Source organism: Benincasa hispida, chromosome 4 (genome assembly GCF_027475165.1).
Source record: "Benincasa hispida cultivar pf3 chromosome 4, pf3_genome.v1.1, whole genome shotgun sequence".
NCBI lineage: Eukaryota > Viridiplantae > Streptophyta > Magnoliopsida > Cucurbitales > Cucurbitaceae > Benincasa > Benincasa hispida.
In genome coordinates this window covers 53701733-53717874 of record NC_143481.1, presented here as the reverse complement: position 1 = coordinate 53717874, position 16142 = coordinate 53701733, and the positions used below count along the sequence as shown (strand labels likewise).

Sequence of the window (16142 nt, the reverse complement as noted above, 5' to 3'; positions counted from 1 at the left end):
AGTCTGAACAGAGCCCACCCTCTAGATTCTCACACCGAAAATACCAAGGTAACCTTCTTGGTGGTGTCTTACTCAACTCGACACCGTCGAGGTTCTGTGGAGGCCGTTCGTGTTCTTGCTGAGGAGTTCATGACCGACGCGATTGCTGAGGACGAGCGCGAAGTGTTCGTATAGTGTTGCTATCACACCCTCCCCCAGATTTCCCTTTTAATCCCTCAGATTTCCCTTTTAATCCCTGGGAAAGAGCATGAGATACATTCTTCTTATTAACATACAAACAATGCAACCCAAGGGGTTTACTCAACCTATACACCTGTACAACTGATAACAGTTCATAATTAACTTGATCTTCCACTACACTGGCATACAGAATCCTTTCACAACATGTTTTCATATATACTGAAGTAGACTTTATACAATCATCTGCTAAGTTTACACAACAAAGGTTCTCTCTACCCCAACTTTCCACCATGCCTACTACATGCCAACTAACTCAAAACTTAATAATAATAAGCTAAGGGAGGATCCACACCAGAGACTTTGCAAGGTTAGGTCAAGCTCCTGGAAACCTTTCGCTACCTGGGAAGAAAGAGAACATTTGAAAACATTAGACAGATGTCTAATGAGTGATAGAGATATTTAAACGTTCTTATTAAATCAAAATCAAGCTGGTTTCAACATAGGGAAACCTTTTGCATAACACATTCCATAGTCATAAAACTAGAAATCATGGTTCATAAATACTTTGTCATTTGAAAACATAGTTCATAAACATCGTAACCATCTGAAAACATAGTACCCTTAAATCCTTAGTTGAGGTGGAGCAAGCTCAACACTCTCATCGTCGTAAACTGTGATACGTGCATGCAGAGCTCTCATACATCGGGCTGTCTTGATACATCACCGAAGTCCTCATGTGTTAGGGTCCCATTCATTTCGATACCGTCTCGATGTCCTTAGGTATCGGTACATAGGGTACTTATCATTTAACTAAAACATGTTCAGTACTCAATAGCTTGTAAAACATACTTCAAGAAACGTGAAACATAGGATGCTTACAAATCATAGGTACAAGCTCGTCAATCATATTTAAATAACATTGAACATAAAACTCACTTCAGGCATCATCCAATCATTTATAAGAAAATAACAATATGCCTGGGAAGTCTTTGCTCATAAACATGTAATTGCAGATTTTTCAATAACTTAATAAAGCATAGTTTGAAAACATTTTTGTCACTCACTATTCGGAGCTCGTTTCCCCGGGTGTTTATACATATCGCAAAGCCTTGTCTGACCTGAAAAGCAGTTCCAAATCCTTTATCAATCACTTTTCTGTTATTTATCTCGTCTATACTCAGACTCGGCTTATACTTTTCTTGAAAACCATTATATGTCCCATTATCCCTTAAACATGGGTACTTCAAGGTTAAACTCAAATAATCCTTCACATCACCCATGTTATCATAAATGAGCTAAACCATGAACTTTTAACCTTACCCAACCTATAAATTCACTTTAAAACTTTACTCCTTTTCGAATTGGGCTTACACTCAACCTATACCACTATTACTCATAAAATCTCCAAAAATTCACCTAAACTCCAAATTCAGGTATTTTTAAGTTAAAAAAAAAAAAATCTAAAATACCTATTTAAGCCCAAAGAAAAATAGTCAATGAGTCCAAAAATAATCAATTTTGGAGCCAAACTCACCGACTTCAAAATAGGCCTTAACTTACTCAAATTTAGGTGCCATGGCTATTGACACATACATGTGGGCAAGGATGGGCGTGCTGTGGGCTTAGGAAGGTGCTGAAGCAAGCAATAGGCGTGCTGAGGGGCGGTCTTGACCGTGAGGCACCCACACAAGCTGGCAGCAAGTCCCCAGCGTTTTTCCAGATTTTCAGCCAAACTTCAAAAATTTATAACTAATTAATTACTTGACCAAATTGAGTGAAATTTGTGTCAAACTATTTGATTTCAAGTCCTATACAACTTACTTGAAGATAGAAAGACCTAAAAACCGTTGGATTGTCCAGAAATCGCCTGGAACCAGAAGGTACCATTCTTCACGATTCCTGCAACCCCCTTCTGTTCCACCTGAGAAATCATTTATTTCCCTTCGTTTTTAGGTTTTGAATCCTTCAGAAAAGTTGTTATAAATCGAATTAGCTAACTAACCTCACACATTTCAGCTTCTAACTCCTCCTAGAAAGCTCAAACCGCTTCAAGAACCAGAGCTCTCTCCAGTTTCTCGATTTTTCTTACCCACTGACTTCCACCTGAAAATTCATCCACTTCCAATCATTTTCAGCTCTAACAACCTTCGCAAAAGTTTCAAATAATTGAGTTAGCTTTCTAACCTGACCAATTGGAGCTTCTAAGTCGTTCTGTACAACCAGATATCACAGAAAACCCAGAATACGCTCAGATTGGCCTCTATTCCAGACTTCCTTCACTTCCTTCTTGAATTTCACCAACAAATCTTACTTCAATTCCTTCAGAAATATTATATCTTCATCTTCCTCATCTTCTTCGCGTGTTAGCTGCAAATTTTCATAGATTTTCTTGAGAGAGAAGACCTCCACCGCCAAAGAAGAACCACTTCCTTCTCTTTTTCTTTTTATCTTTTATTATTTACTTCACATACTAATTTCCACTAACTCTTATATATAGTTATTCACTTAATTCTAGCTACTTAATTGCAGTAATTATTTAACAATAATAATAATCCTTAATAATTATAAATAAGGATAATAATTTGCTAATGTTCTTTGTAGTTACTTAATAAATAATAATAATAAATATAATAGCAGTAATTGTTTTAATAATAATAATAATCCTTAATACTCACTTAATTATAACTTAACCATGGTTAACTTAATCCCTGAGCCAAACTAACTTCTCTTGTGTACTTCTTTAATTTGCCAATGTTCCCCTACTCCTCCTTTAGTATACTTATATAAATCTCAAGCTTAAGAAATCACATAAGAATTTAGGGTTAAGGTTTAGGGCTTACAGCTGCAGTCGTATTATTCGAGCGTTCGAGGTTGCTATGTTTGAGCGTTCATGAGCAAGGAGTGTGGAGACGAATCTACAAATGTTTGTAGCTTTCGCCTTGTTCATTTGTAGTTATCATGCTGTAATTTCTGTAACAATTGCATAACTGTTTGTTATGTTTACGACTGTAATTTGTAACGTTCATTCATGATTGTAATTTGGAATGATCTATTTTTTGCTGCTCATGGAAATCCTCGTGATCGATTTCCTTCAATTTGTATCAGAGCCAGGTTATTTTGATATTCCAAATTACAACTCTATTTTGAACTTCATTTGACAGTCGCAGTGAGTTTCTGCATTTGTGGTGAAGTTGATGAATGTTTTTGGTTTAATTGCCTTTTAGTTAAAGCTTTCTATAATTATAAAGTGTTAATTGTAAGGGCCCCTATGTTTGAGGGCATAATTAACTTTGCAATCGAGTCTGTAATTCAAAGAGTTTGAGTTCGTCGAGTCGTTCGTGTTGAAGTTTCGAAGCATGGAGATGCGGTTCTCAACGAAGAAGAAGACCAAGCGTTGGTCGTATCATGTAGCCTCAGATAAACAATCGTTGGGATTTAACTAAGCGATCATTTAGATTTTTCTAAAAGATTATGTTGTATTTTCTAAACGATCATTTAGCTAATGCTAAGCGATGGGGTAAATCGTTTACTCTATCGTGTAGCGTTGGTTGCATGATCGCATAGGCGCTGGAGGTAGACGATCGTAGTGGGAGCATGTGATGCTCATCGTTTAGTAAAAGGAGCGCACTAGACGATCGTGTAGTTAGCAAGCTTCATTGCTTAGTTACTACCTACATGATCACGCATATGCGATACGGAGGCGCTAGCTAAGCGATCACTTAGGCGATGGTGCTTCACAGGATCGTAGTCGTTTAGATGATCGCGGAAGGCGGGCGTTGTGCAGAGCGTGATAAGCGATCGTGTACCTCAGGCTTCATCGCTTAGTAAAGGTACGTGATCGTGTAGTAATAGCTAAACGATCGTTTAGATTTTTCTAAACGATCGTGTAGTAAATGTTAAACGATTGTTTAACTCTGGGAGCGCTGGTAAGTGATAGAGCAAAGCGTTTGTTTTATCGTGTAGACGATTGTGGGGTGCTTAGTACACGATGGTTGGAGACACTATGCTTTGCTCGAGCGGTTCAAGACCCGGTTTGCCTGTTTAAACCGGAGACTCCTTGTCTTTGTAATAGTTAGCTTTAATTTTGTGGTTTTTAAGGAATTTTACCCGGTTCATCAACATTGGTTTATTATGCATGTGATGCATGGTGTATATGCCAAAGTGTTTGACATATAGTTCAAAACCCACCTTAGGTTATGCAATTATTCATGCATCATGTATTATAATTGTTATAATCGAGCATGAAGAAATTACTTGAAAGCATGCGCATACATCATGAAATATAAGAGTTATATTTTGCATGGATTGAGCATTATCATGCATCATCCTTTTTATTATAAATGTTATAGTCTAAGGGTGAATGGAAGCATGCTTTGCTTATTTCATTGCTGTTTTGTATAAGCATTATATAAAAGAAGTAGCAATGAATGGACAATGCATTGAGTATGACACTTAAGCTGTTTATAAGCGTTACGAATGCCTTGCATGTGTTAGCTTAGCATTGTGGTTGTTTCTGTTTATAAGTGTTATAAAGGAAATTAGACCTAAAATCAATAATTAAGAGTTGCGTGCGTGATAACGGGCAGAAATGCACGTCATTACAATGCAAAGATATAAAGCAATGAAGGATTGCGATGGTACAAATATGTAAAATTGTGTCCAAAAGCATTAAGTTGAGAACATTGCGATCGCATTAAAGCAGCTAATTTACCTATTTTGTACAGGAAAATGTGTTGGCGCAAGGCAGAATTGCGATCCAAGGAATTCAGCGTCCGAGAGCATTAGAAGATTGCGACCACAAAGCTATGAGATCGTATGCGTTCGCGAAGATATACTCAAGAAGGTGGCCGCAGAAAGACGACGGATCAAGGTGAAAGCCTAATAAATCAGGATGGGACAGAAAGCTGATGACTGTCGAATCCGAATTTAGTTGACAAGCCATTAACGACACACTGTAGCAAGTATATTCAACTTTTTCGGTGACAATTAATCGGCGCACCAGACAGAGATTTAATGACATCCCATCATAGCAATCATTTGAGAGAAAAGTTCTTCACCCTGAAGTTCTATAAATACCGAAGGCCACATTCGTTAAAGAAGTTCAGTTCCACTCTAGTTCAGCAGTTTTAGAATTTTAGAGTTCTTTTCCACCATATACATAGATAGCCGTAGTCTGTAATTTCTATATACTTAGAATCGGAGGTGAAGGAAGAGAGACGACGTCGGAAGATCATTCTTGGTGAGCTCGAGAGAGTGTTGGGAAGCATTGAGAACAGAGAGAGGGCCGACTCTTGTGAAAGCAAGAATATTCTTTTAGGCACAGTAGATAAAGATACAGTGTAAAAGCCTTGGGAAGCAAGACATTGCTACCAGGATCCCTATCCTTACTTTCTATTGTCATTCTGTATTCTGATTTCATTTATAAAATGGAAATTGCATCTCTACATCTATTCACTCTCTTTACATTACACATGAGTAATTAAACTTCTGAATAGGTTGAGAAGCACTTAGCTAGCATGGCCTAAGATCTTCATTTTATGCGATCATCTTGTCTTATGTATGCATCCATCACCCCTTTAGAGCTACTCGAGAGAGAGTCTAAGGAAAGAACCTAGACTTGAGAGAGCTAGGTTAGAATCTAGGCTTGAGAAAGTTAGATTAGAACCGCATAAGCAAGAGATAGAAACTTAGAGATAAGTTCTGTTTGCTAACATGTATCGCATGCACCCTACAAATAGGTTATGGTAGTATGTGGTCGCCTTGTGTATGTGTGTGTCATTCATCATCGCATAGACAAGAATAGAGGCTTAGACATAAGTCCTATAGACATCATCGTATACATTGCATGCATCCTAAAACTAGGAGCTATAACATTTGCATTGAGAGATGACCTGCTGTTGTATGTGTGTAGCATGATCTCATAACGTGAATGCAATCTTAAGAAGTGTTAGCTAAATCCCTTCTCAACCCGTTCCCCCACATACTCATTGTAACTTTCGTTGTTATTAACTCTTTTCTCAATTCCGCTGCAAGAATCTATACCTTAAACAAACATACCAACCAACTCATTGTTTTATTTGTCACCGCAAAAAACTCTGAAATCACCGTCGCATACTGTCTCCATAGTCCCTGTGTTCGACCCTGGGCTTACCAGGCAATCTAGTAGGATTTATACTTGGATTTTGCTAGGAAAACTTTCATGCACAACGCATACATCACCATCGCAATATACACCATTATTTCATAATATTCACAATGCATCAGTGCAGACTTAGGGTGAACTCAAGTTTTTTAAAAGGGTTTTAAAATTGGATTGAGATAGACCTAAGTTCAAGTGGTTCTAAAGAGTTTAGCAACCTAGATTAATCTTTTAAATCGGTTTAATAGGATTAAATTGGTTGAAATAAAAGATTAAGTTTGTTGTAAACCTATCTATAAGGGACCTTTTGTCTAAGGTGGGTTCTGGCTAGGATGAGGTTCTTAAGTTGACGGAAATGTAAAACCCCTACTTGGGAATCTACCTGAAAAGGTGAATTAGATAGATTTTCAACAAGCATGCGGCGATTTGGTCAAAGATTCCATTAAAGAGTTTAATGGATGATGATCAAAATTTTTTCAACTATCCAAGGTAAATGTTACTCTTGGGAAAACCTAAAAGTCACTTAGTTAAAATCCTTAGCCGTGTTTTTTTCTAAGTAACCTAAACCCTAGTTTATAAAATACTTAGTGGGAGGAAGAGGCGTATCAAATATGTCTATGATTCCACTCACGTTTCTCCCTGTATATTCATGCCGTGAGATTCATGCTTGGCCATCCCCCTTCGGATGGTGTTTCCATGAGTCAATATCAAGGTGAACGGAGAGAGTGTTTATAGTTAGTGGGTGAAGGGTATGTGTCAACACGTCCTATGGTCTTTGTTATTGGTTCACACCATGAGATCATTCTGTACTCGCTCATGTCGCCTTTGTGCGTCCCCTTTGGATGGATTTTGTGCAGTTGGTCAAGATCAAGGTGAACTCCAGAAATGGATAGGGGTCGCTTTAGGTTTTGCCCCAATCAGATTTTTGTCCCTTCGGATTGGCCTTTTGTGATGGACCTCTAGGGCCTAAAATGGCGGGTCACACTTACGGGAGATTGTTAAGTAAGTTAATGATCTCTTGGCCAAATCAATGATGGCTAGTCATTATAAGAACAAGCACTGTTCTGGTATTAATGACTGGTTGAGATCTTCTCAATTCAGAGGAGGGATAACTGACCTCCCTTTGGTGGCTTTTTTCCTAAACCTTTGAAGCGTCATTGCGAAACTAGATGTCACACGGGCTTCATGTTAGTTTTACTAAAACCTTATTGGATGTTATTTTTTTTTACAACGGGTATTTGTTCAAAACCTAACGTAGGTCAATGTGTTTTTTCTTTTCAGCAACTCGTTAGTATTTCCGTTTAAAGCTTTTAAAATGACTGATTACTTATAGTGGAAAGAATCGTGTGAAACGAATTTCATGGCAAACGACCTCGATCCCACTACTCTTTAAAAGAGAAGACAAGATAATAAATATGATTTATTGGTCTTGGAGACGTGTCTGGTAGAGAATGGTGATTCTGCCTAGATCCTTGATTCAGGTGCTATCAATCAAGTCAATTCCTCTTACCAAGGAATTAGTTCCAGGCAAACGTTGCCACAGGAAGAGATGACTTATTGAGACTGATGAGGTTGTTTCAGCTGTAGTTGTAGGTAGACTGAAGTTATTTGTTGACAAGAAACATTATTTGTTACTAGATAATGTTTTTGTAGTTCCTCATATTAAGAGGAACTTAATCTCGATTTCTTGTCTCATTGAACAAGGCTATACCATCTTCTTTTCTGAGAATAAAGTGTTTATTTTCAAGAATGGAATGGAATTGGTTATGGTTCAATTTAAAATAACTTATATGTACTAAGGTCGTTAGTCATAAAAGCCTTGTTTAACACATAAATGTTTAGTACGACAATAACAACTAAAAGACCAAAGGTTTCTCCTAAGAAAAACGCCTATCTTTGGCATCTGAGGTTAGGTCACATCAACCTTAATAGGATTGAGAAATTGGTACAAAGTGGACTTCTAAAGAGTTTAGAAGAAACTCCTTACCGATATGTGAATCATGCCTCGAAGGCAAGATGACCAAACAACCTTTTACTGGAAAAGGTTATAGAGCCAAGGAAGCCTTGGAGCCTGTACATTTAGACCTTTATGGTCCCATGAATGTTAGAGCTCGAGGTGGGTATGAATATTTCATCTCTTTCATAGATGATTATTCAAGGTTTGGGTATCTCTTATTAATGCAACGTAAGTCTGAAGCCTTTGACAAGTTCAAGGAATATAAGGCTGAAGTTGAAAACTTGTTAGGTAAAAAGATAAAAACACTATGATCTGATCGTGGTGGAGAGTATATGGACCTCCAATTCCAGAACTATATGATAGAACATGGGATTGAGTCCCAACTCTCGGCCCTTAGTATACCTCAGCAGAATGGTGTATCAGAAAGGAGAAACAGAACCTTGTTGGACATGGTTCGATCTATGATGAGTTATGCTCATCTTCCAGACTCGTTTTGGGGTTATGCAGTGTAGACTGCATGTTATATCCTGAACAACGTTCCCTCGAAAAGTGTTTTTGAAACACCTTTAGAGTTATGAAGAGGTTGTAAAGGTAGTTTACGTCACTTTAGGATTTGGGGCTGTCCGACACATGTCTAGCGACGAACCCAAAGAAGTTGGAACTGCGTTCGAAGGTTTGCCTCTTTGTAGGCTACCCCAAGGAATCGAGAGGAGGTACTTCTATGATCTGAGTGAGAACAAAGTGTTTGTCTCTACAAATGCTATCTTCTTGGAAGAAGACCACACGAGGGATCATAAGCCACAGAGTAAGCTCGTTTTACGTGAGATCGCAAGTGATACTGAGACTGTTGAGGGTTCAACAAGAGTTGTTGAACAGGCCGACATATCAATAAAAGTTTCTGAGGTCAGAACGTCTAGTCAACCAGCTCAAGAGTTGAGATTGCTTCGACATAGTGGGAGGGTTATGAACCCACCAGATTGCTACATGGGTTTGAATGAAGCCCAAAGCGTCATTACGAATGATGGGGTCCAGGATCTGTTGTCTTTTAAGAAAGGAATGGAGGATGTTGACAAAGATGAATGGGTTAAAGCCATGAACCAGGAAATGGAGTCTATGTACTTCAATAACATCTGGGAGCTAGTTGATCCACCTGATAGGGTAAGATTATTGGGTGTAAGTGGATCTATAAGCGAAAGAGAGGTGTAGATGGAAAGGTGCAAACCTTTAGGGCTAGACTCGTGGCAAAGGGTTATACCCAGGTTGAGAGAGTTGACTATGAGGAAACTTTCTCACCTGTTGTCGCTGAAGTCTATCGGATTCTTCTGTCCATAGCCACATTTTATGATTATAAAATATGGCAAATAGATGTCAAGACTGCCTTTCTTAATGTAATCTTGACGAGACCATCTATATGACTCAACCAGAGGGGTTTGTAATTCCAGATCAAGAGCAAAGGGTTTGCAAGCTTAAGAAGTCCATTTATGGGCTAAAACAAACATCTAGATCTTGGAACTTCAGATTTGACACTGCTGTCAAGTCATTTGGCTTTGATCAGAACGTTAATGAGCCTTGTGTTTACAAGAAGCTCATCAACAACTCAGTAGCTTTCCTGGTACTGTATGTGGATGATATCCTACTCATTGGGAATGATGTAGGGTATCTGATTGACATTAAGTATTGGCTAGCTGCCCAATTCCAAATGAAAGATTTGGGTGTGGTACAGTATGTTCTAGGGATCCAGATTATTCGGGATCGCAAGAACAAACGGTTAGCCCTGTTTTAGGCATCGTACAATGATTAAATGTTGTTCAGGTACAGGATGCAGGATTCCAAGAAGGGTTTGTTACCCTTCAGGCATGAAATCGTTTTGTCTAAGGATCAATGTCCTAAGACACCTAAAGAGGTTGAGGAAATGAGATGGATTCCCTATGCTTATGCTGTAGGAAGCTTGATGTATGCAATGTTGTATACTAGACCCGAAATTTGCTAAGCAGTAGGGATTGTCAATCGATATCAGTCCAATCTAGGATTTGGTTTGAAATGCTCAAACTGACAAGAGGTATTTTGATTGTATATGATATAATCGGTATGATGTATGAGATACATCTAGTAGAGGATTGTTGTAAATGAGATTTACATTAAATACCATGGAATAGAAAAAGAACTATGGTTTATATGTTTCATGAGATGAAATATTAAAACTATAGGTTATAAATATAGTATGATATGTTGGTTAGCATTTATATTTATAATAATATTAATTATTGGATAATTAAATCTTTTTCTCTAATAACCAATTGAGTGGGAGGTTATTGGTGGTTCATGGTAACCGTGAGATAAAAGAAAAATTATTTCCCTAATTAATATTTTGGGAAAAATATTTTGAGATTTCTCTCTCTAAAAAAAAAAAAAAAAAAAAAGAAACTCACGGAGATTGTCAAGTAAATACAGATTTACTAAGCGATAGCTTGAGCGAAGTAAACGATCGTGTAGTGTTTTGTAGGCAACAAACACTGATCTAAACGATGAGCTAAACAATCACTTAGCTTTTGCTAGACAATTGGACATCGACCTATGCGATAGGTTTTTGTCTTCTCCCACTTGCTCAATCTTGTACACGATTGTTCATTCCTCCTCAATCTGCCTCATACCAAGTCCGAACAGAGCCCACCCTCTGGATTCTCGCACGAGAATACCAAGGTAACCTTCTTAATGGTGTCTTACTCAACTCGACACCGTCGAGGTTCTGTGGAGGCCGTTCGTGCTCTTGCTGGGGAGTTTGTGACCGAGGCGATTGCTGAGGACAAGCGCGAAGTGTTCGTGCAGTGTTGCGGTCGTGTTGTTCAAGCATTTGAGGTTACTGTGTTCGAGCGTTCGTGAGCAAGGAGCGTGGAGACGACTCTACAAATGTTTGTGGCTTTCACCTTATTCATTTGTAGTTATCATGCTGTAATTTCTATAACAATTGTATAACTATTTGTTTTGTTTACGACTGTAATTTATAATGTTCATTCATGATTGTAATTTGGAATGATCTATTTTTCGTTGCTCATGGAAATCCTTGTGATTGATTTCCTTCACATGTCTCCAAGATAAATAAATCAGGTTTATTTTCTTCAAAGTTCTTCCTCTTCTAAGTTCGTCGCGTCCCAGCGTCGTGACACTACTGTACAATTTCAAACTTCTTTGAAACATCTCTGATTTTAGCCTCGTTTTCTCCAGATCGCACTAGAAACAGCACGAGCGACTCAAAACAATAAATTACATACTCGATAGCATTTAAACGACCCAAAATATGAGAAACAAAAATTTGTAAAATAAAAGTTGTAAAACTAAGATCCAATCCCGAAATATCCATAATAACAAACCATTCAATTGAAGGGAACCGATGAAGGTTCTATAGTGGAACGCCCATAAAAGTTGTAAAATTCTTCAACATGAAAAATTTACAGAATGCAACCCACCACTGTAATTACATTCTGAAAATAAAAAAATGGGATCAAAACCACCGCTCTGATTCTAATTGAAGGGAACCGGTGAAGGTTCTGTAGTGGAAGCGGGAATCGTTCCCAATTTTAGTTCCACAGAATTGTAAATTACAGAACAGAGATAAAAGATTATGCATTATAAACTAGAATTACAACATGCTTATTTGAGAAAAAAAAAGGAGAAAAATAAGCTTACTCTTGAAGCCAAAATTCTTTGCGTAGTCCCTCGAACGGGTCATGAACGATTCGATCTCCAAAGTTGAAATCCCAAATGGACACCACCACTCTAAAACCTTTTGTATTCTCTTGGGAAGGAGAATATGCAGGAGTGGTGGGCTTTGCAAAATTTTGGAAGAGGGAAAGAGGATGGGAGGAAGAATTTTCCAGAGAGTAATCTCACTACATTCAGAGAGATTGGGAAGATGATGATCCAACCGAACTACTTGCCCCCTTCTCCACGTACTAGATGATAAAGATCAGGGGAAAGAGTTGTAAATCCCTCCCATTAATTAAAATAAAATAAAATAAATAATAAATATATACACACACATAACCTATAATTTTTATATTGTATCAAATACAATATAATTTATAGTTTTTATTTTCTCTCATCATTAAATGACATTTAATATAAAACATATTTATACTAAATTCGATTATATGAATCTCATCCAGATAACTAATATTTGAATCATATTCAAATATTTATTTTCCTTTTAAAATAAATTTTATATTATAATGTATCAAATATATTATATTAATTATATCACATAGAATTAATTTAATTAATTATATCATATATAATTAATTTCCTCAATTAATTTGAACAATTCAAATTAATCCAAAATTAATTCTCAATAATCCCTGTTGAGTTACAGAGGGGACTTATAGACCTGTAGATTGAAGCTCCAATGGTACTCGGATAATTAATTAAACTCTTTAATTAAATTACCCAACATCCATTAACTATTGGTCACTCGACTAAAGACCGACAGCTGCACTCTTTGCACTATATATATATATTTATGTGTCCATTGGATATATCATTCAACAGTAGGATGACCCTTTCACAAATTGCTTGTAAGTATAGCTGGGTCAAAATTATCATTTTGCCCCTATAGTTACATCTAACTTCTTAAGTACCACTGATCCCTCTGATGAACAATAAGTCATAGTCCAACTATGACCAAATCTCTCTCAGGCCAGGAGAGGGTGCGACCACATTGTTCAAGCCTCAATATCAGCCCTTAAGGGAGCAATTTATGTACTTATCCCGACATCAGGGAAGGAGTGAATTTTTTCTGTGTAGCTATGTTCCCAACTCCCCAATTAGACGAATCCCTAAATTGGTAGGCATATTGAGTTGGCAATCTGGTCACTCTCACCCATACAAATCAAAGGATCACCTTCATAGGCAATATTTCACAACTCACTCAAGATTTAGGTCATGTCACCTATGGTCATCCTGGTGAAATTTAAGTCTCTATTATTAATGGCGTTATATAATGATACTAATTATTTCGTGGTCCAATCTTGTACAAACTCTTTTTTATAGAATACCCATGCTCACATCTCCACATGAATTATCAGGATTAGATCATTTGTAGCTCTTTACAACACTTGTAATTGAAGGAACTCTGGTAAGGAGAACCTTGAGCGGAAGCGGATTGACCAAATTCCATTAATTATCGAATACTAAGTTTACAGTAAACATACAAATAGATATGCATTTAAATTAAACTACAATATGCTTTTCAAGAAAAAAGGTCCAAGAGTTTCACCTTTTAAGAACCCTTATTCGCATTTCCGTCGAACAGTCACGAATAGCTTGAAGACCTTCTTCAAGAATTTCTCGAACCAAAAACCAGACACAACCACAATGCTACATTGGTATTCTCGGAGTGAGAACCCAAGAAAAGTGGTAGGCTCTGACTATTTTGGTTTAGAGGAAAAGTTTAGGTGGAGGAAAAGGATTGAGAAATATCACACAGGAACTCACAAAACTTTTCTGTAACTCTCTTAATCGTTCAACAACATCAACGTAGAAGAAAAAGAAAAACTGTTTTTCTTTTATTCTCCTCTTGCCAAATTGAATAACTACCCCACAAAAGTAAGTGGAGAGAAAAGATGGGGAAGAGAGATATAACTCCCTTCTTTAATAATAATAATAATAATAATATATAAATATAAATATGATAACTAACTCATCATATATATGTATATATATTATACGTTATATCAAATATAACATATAACCTATAGTTTTAATATTGTATCACATACAATATAAACTATAGTTTATTTTCTCACATACAATAATAATAATAATAATATATAAATATAAATATGATCTATTGTTTATAAACTATATCATTTATATTAAATTTAACAACTATGAATCACATTGATAGAAAATATATTTGAATCTCATTCAAATATTTATTTCCTCCCATTAATCTATAATATATCAAATACATTATGACAATTATATCACATATAATTGAAACAATTTATTTATATCATATATAATTAAATCCCCCTTTTAATTTGAACAATTCAAATTAATCCAAAAACTGGTTCTCAACTAAATCCTTTTGAGCTACCAAGGGGACCTCATGGATCTGTAGCTTGAAGCTCCAACGGTATATGAACAATTAATTAAACTCTTTAATTACATTATTCACCATCCATTAACTGTCGGACACTCCATTAAAGACCGGCAATTGCATTCTTTGCACTATAGATATATTCTTGTGTCCATTGGATATAACCAATAAATAGTACGATGACCCTTCAAAAATTGTTTGTAAGTACAGCTGAGCCAAATTACCATTTTGCCTCTGTAGTTACATCTAACTCCATAAGTATCACTGATCCCTTTAATGAACAATAGATCATAGTCCTACTATGACTAAACCTCTCTTGGGCCAGGAGAGTGTGTGGTGCCACATTGTTCAAGACCCGGAATCAGCCCTTAAAGGAGAATTTTATCTACTTACCCCTGCCTCGAGGAAGGAGTGAATTCCATCTTATGTAGCTGTGTTCCCAGCTCCCCAATCAGACGAATCCCCAAAATGGTAGGCTTGTTGAGTCGGCGATCTGGCCACTCTCACCCATACAAATCAAAAGACTGCCTTCATAGACATGAGTTTACAATTCACTCAGGATTCAGGTCATGTTACCTATGATCATCCTGACGAAATGTAAGTCTCTATTATGAACGGTGTTATATAATGAGACTAAACATTTCGTGGCCTGGTCTTATACAAACTCCTTTGTATATAATCCCACTCGCATGTCTAATACATGAATGATCAGGATTAGATCATTTGTAGTAGCACTTTACAACAATTGTAACACCTACAAAGCGGACCATACTCGTAGTGTCATAGGATAAGGTACCCAACCTTATCCATCTACTATAGACCATTTCGGTTATCACTTAAACATGATCCACCCATATGTTTCCACATACATGTTTAACTTACAAAGACAGCCTTGGATATTAGTTTATTGGTTTGTGGTTAATGCAACTAAAATGCATATATTTTATAGACAAAGTGAATAAAATATCATATATTTTATAAATCACATAATGAGTTTGTTCATACAATGTTTACAAATTATAGGACTCTATGAGATTTAAGGCATCAACCCAACAATCTTCCACTTGACCTAAAGTTAGTGGGGTGTACAATATAATCAAAATACAACGTACAAAAATAATAAACTAGAGCATAATACGCCCAATACAATATCTCCCATTTGCTTCAGTCCAGACGTGGCCTGTCCCATAGACCCATAGTTTGCAGGTGACCCTCAAACACTGTAGCCATGAGGGCCTTTGTAAATGGATAAGCAACATTGTGCCTCAAAGCTATGCTCGTGATAATCATGTCCCCTCGATGCACAGTTTCTCGGATGAGATGATACTTCTGCTTTATGTGCTTTTCGCGCTTATGACTCCTAGGCTCTTGGGAATTAGCCACAACACCGTTATTATCACAATAAAGTGTGATGGGCTTTGACATGTCTGGAATAACTTTCAGATTAGTCGAGAATTTTCTGAGCCAGATGGCCTTCTTAGCAGCTTCACAAGTCACTACACACTCAGCCCCCATGGTGGAGTTAGCGACGCACCCTTGCTTGGTGCTTTGCCATAATACTGGCTCTTCATTAAGAGTGAACATTGATCCTTATGTGGATTTTCTAGAATCCCTATCAGTCTGAAAATCAGAGTCCGTGTATCCTGTAAGGATCAAATCCTTAGAACAATACACAAGCATGTAGTCTCTCGTTCTCCGTAGATACTTGAGGATATTCTTAACAGATGTCCCGTGATCTAATCCTAGAATAGATTGATATCTACTGACTATCC

The 16142-nt window shown here is 37.0% G+C and overlaps 1 long non-coding RNA gene across 7 annotated transcripts; it reads right to left on the bottom strand.

Moving 5' to 3' along the window:
* Nucleotides 1-335: 335 nt before the first annotated feature.
* Nucleotides 336-2646, bottom strand: LOC120076369 (uncharacterized). 7 transcript variants are annotated; one of them, XR_016529018.1, is made up of 7 exons: nt 2365-2646; nt 2183-2283; nt 2002-2101; nt 1741-1913; nt 1245-1298; nt 800-955; nt 336-579 (listed from the first exon to the last, which is right to left on the bottom strand). It is a non-coding gene; the product is annotated as an uncharacterized LOC120076369 (long non-coding RNA). The 7 variants fall into 7 exon arrangements; XR_016529019.1 differs by having other exon boundaries at nt 1774-1913; XR_005481521.2 differs by lacking the exon at nt 800-955.
* Nucleotides 2647-16142: the final 13496 nt, after the last annotated feature.